Here is a 4008-nt window from a genome sequence, read left to right on the forward strand (position 1 = left end):
CATAAAGAAGTTTCAAAAAATGCTTCTGTCTAGGTTTTATGTGAAGATATTCCTTTTTCCACCATAGGCCTCAAAGCGCTCCAAATGAACACTTGCAGATTCTACAAAAAGAGTGTTTCATAACTGCTCTAGCAAAGGAAAGGTTCACCTCTGTGAGTTGAACACACACATCTCAAAGCAGTTTGTGAGAATGCTTCTGTCCAGTTTTTATGGGAAGATATTCCCGCTTCTAGCAAAGGCCTGAAAGAGCTCCAAATATCCACTTGCAGATGCTGCAAAAAGACTCTTTCCAAACTGCTCCATGAAAAAGAAGGTTCAACTCTGTGGGTTGAATGCAGACATCATAAAGAAGTTTCAAAGAATGCTTCTGTCTAGGTTTTATGTGAAGATATTTCTTTTTCCACCATAGGCCTCAAAGCTCTCCAATTGAACACTTGCAGATTCTACAAAAAGAGTGTTTCATAACTGCTCTAGCAAAGGAAAGGTTCACCTCTGTGAGTTGAACACACACATCACAAAGCAGTTTGTGAGAATGCTTCTGTCCAGTTTTAATGGGAAGATATTCCCGCTTCTAACAAAGGCCTGAAAGAGCTCCAAATATCCACTTGCAGATGCTGCAAAAAGACTCTTTCCAAACTGCTCCATGAAAAGGAAAGTTCAACTCTGTGAGTTGAATGCACACATCATAAAGAAGTTTCAAAGAATGCTTCTGTCTAGGTATTATGTGACGATATTTCCTTTTCCACCATAGGCCTCAAAGCGCTCCAAATGAACACTTGCAGATTCTACAAAAAGAGTGTTTCAAAGCCGCTCTTTCAAAAGAAGTGTTCAACTCTGTGAGTTGGATTCATACTTCACAAAGCAGTTTCACAGAACATTTCTGTTTCGTTTTTATGGGAAGATATTCCCGTTTGCAACGAAGGCCTGAAAGAGCTCTAAGTATCCACTTGCAGATTCTGTCAAAACACACTTTCAAAACTGCTCTATCAAAAGGAAGGCTTATCTCTCCGAGTTGAATGCACACATCATAAAGAGGTTTCTGAGAATGCTTCTGCCTGGTTTATATGTGAAGATATTTCCTTTTCCACCATAGGCCTCAAAGCGCTCCAAACGAACACTTGCAGATTCTACAAAAAGAGTGTTTCAAAACTGCTCTTTCAAAAGAAGTGTTCAACTCTGTGAGTTGGATTCATACTACACACAGCAGTTTCACAGAACTCTTCTGTTTAGTTTTTATGGGAAGATATTCCCGTTTCCAACGAAGGCCTGAAAGGGCTCCAAATATCCACTTGCAGATTCTGCAAAAACACAGTTTCAAAACTGCTCTATCAAAAGGAAGGCTTATCTCTCTGAGTTGAATGCACACATCATAAAGAGCTTTCTGAGAATGCTTCTGCCTTGTTTATATATGAAGATATTTCTTTTTCCACCATAGGCCTCAAATCGCTCCAAATGAACACTTGCAGATTCTACAAAAAGAGTGTTTCATAACTGCTCTAGCAAAGGAAAGGTTCACCTCTGTGAGTTGAACACACACATCACAAAGCAGTTTGTGAGAATGCTTCTGTCCAGTTTTTATGGGAAGATATTCCCGCTTCTAACAAAGGCCTGAAAGAGCTCCAAATATCCACTTGCAGATGCTGCAAAAAGACTCTTTCCAAACTGCTCCATGAAAAGGAAGGTTCAACTCTGTGAGTTGAATGCACACATCATAAAGAAGTTTCAAAGAATGCTTCTGTCTAGGTATTATGTGACGATATTTCCTTTTCCACCATAGGCCTCAAAGCGCTCCAAATGAACACATGTAGATTCTACAAAAAGAGTGTTTCAAAGCTGCTCTTTCAAAAGAAGTGTTCAACTCTGTGAGTTGGATTCATACTTCAGAAAGCAGTTTCACAGAACGTTTCTGTTTCGTTTTTATGGGAAGATATTACCGTTTGCAACGAAGGCCTGAAAGAGCTCTAAGTATCCACTTGCAAATTCTGCCAAAACACAGTTTCAAAACTGCTCTATCAAAAGGAAGGCTTATCTCTCCGAGTTGAATGCACACATCATAAAGAGGTTTCTGAGAATGCTTCTGCCTGGTTTATATGTGAAGATATTTCCTTTTCCACCATAGGCCTCAAAGCGCTCCAAACGAACACTTGCAGATTCTACAAAAAGAGTGTTTCAAAACTGCTCTTTCAAAGGAAGTGTTCAACTCTGTGAGTTGGATTCATACTACACAAAGCAGTTTCACAGAACTCTTCTGTTTAGTTTTTATGGAAAGATATTCCCGTTTCCAACGAAGGCCTGAAAGGGCTCCAAATATCCACTTGCAGATTCTGCAAAAATACAGTTTCAAAACTGCTCTATCAAAAGGAAGGCTTATCTCTCTGAGTTGAATGCACACATCATAAAGAGCTTTCTGAGAATGCTTCTGCCTTGTTTATATATGAAGATATTTCTTTTTCCACCATAGGCCTCAAATCGCTCCAAATGAACACATGCAGATTCTACAAAAAGAGTGTTTCATAACTGCTCTAGCAAAGGAAAGGTTCACCTCTGTGAGTTGAACACACACATCTCAAAGCAGTTTGTGAGAATGCTTCTGTCCAGTTTTTATGGGAAGATATTCCCACTTCTAGCAAAGGCCTGAAAGAGCTCCAAATATCCACTTGCAGATGCTGCAAAAAGACTCTTTCCAAACTGCTCCATGAAAAGGAATGTTCAACTCTGTGAGTTGAATGCACACATCATAAAGAAGTTTCAAAGAATGCTTCTGTCTAGGTTTTATGTGAAGATATTTCTTTTTCCACCATAGGCCTCAAAGCGCTCCAAATGAACACTTGCAGATTCTACAAAAAGAGTGTTTCATAACTGCTCTAGCAAAGGAAAGGTTTACCTCCGTGAGTTGAACACACACATCACAAAGCAGTTTGTGAGAATGCTTCTGTCCAGTTTTAATGGGAAGATATTCCCGCTTCTAACAAAGGCCTGAAAGATCTCCAAATATCCACTTGCAGATGCTGCAAAAAGACTCTTTCCAAACTGCTCCATGCAAAGGAATGTTCAACTCTGTGAGTTGAATGCACACATCATGAAGAAGTTTCAAAGAATGCTTCTGTCTAGGTTTTATGTGAAGATATTTCCTTTTCCACCATAGGCCCCAAAGCGCTCCAAACGAACACTTGCAGATTCTACAAACAGAGTGTTTCAAAGCTGCTCTTTCAAAAGAAGTGTTCAACTCTGTGAGTTGGATTCATACTTCACAAAGCAGTTTCACAGAACGTTTCTGTTTCGTTTTTATGGGAAGATATTCCCGTTTGCAACGAAAGCCTAAAAGGGCTCTAAGTATCCACTTGCAGATTCTGCCAAAACACACTTTCAAAACTGCTCTATCAAAAGGAAGGCTTATCTCTCCGAGTTGAATGCACACATCATAAAGAGGTTTCTGAGAATGCTTCTGCCTGGTTTATATGTGAAGATATTTCCTTTTCCACCATAGGCCTCAAAGCGCTCCAAACGAACACTTGCAGATTCTACAAAAAGAGTGTTTCAAAACTGCTCTTTCAAAGGAAGTGTTCAACTCTGTGAGTTGGATTCATACTACACAAAGCAGTTTCACAGAACTCTTCTGTTTAGTTTTTATGGGAAGATATTCCCGTTTCCAACGAAGGCCTGAAAGGGCTCCAAATATCCACTTGCAGATTCTGCAAAAACACAGGTTCAAAACTGCTCTATCAAAAGGAAGGCTTATCTCTCTGAGTTGAATGCACACATCATAAAGGGGTTTCTGAGAATGCTTCTGCCTTGTTTATATATGAAGATATTTCTTTTTCCACCATAGGCCTCAAAGCGCTCCAAATGAACACTTGCAGATTCTACAAAAAGAGTGTTTCATAACTGCTCTAGCAAAGGAAAGGTTCACCTCTGTGAGTTGAACACACACATCACAAAGCAGTTTGTGAGAATGCTTCGGTTTAGTTTTTATGGGAAGATATTCCCGCTTCTAACAAAGGCCTGAAA

This window comes from Pongo abelii, chromosome 3, assembly GCF_028885655.2.
Source record: "Pongo abelii isolate AG06213 chromosome 3, NHGRI_mPonAbe1-v2.0_pri, whole genome shotgun sequence".
NCBI lineage: Eukaryota > Metazoa > Chordata > Mammalia > Primates > Hominidae > Pongo > Pongo abelii.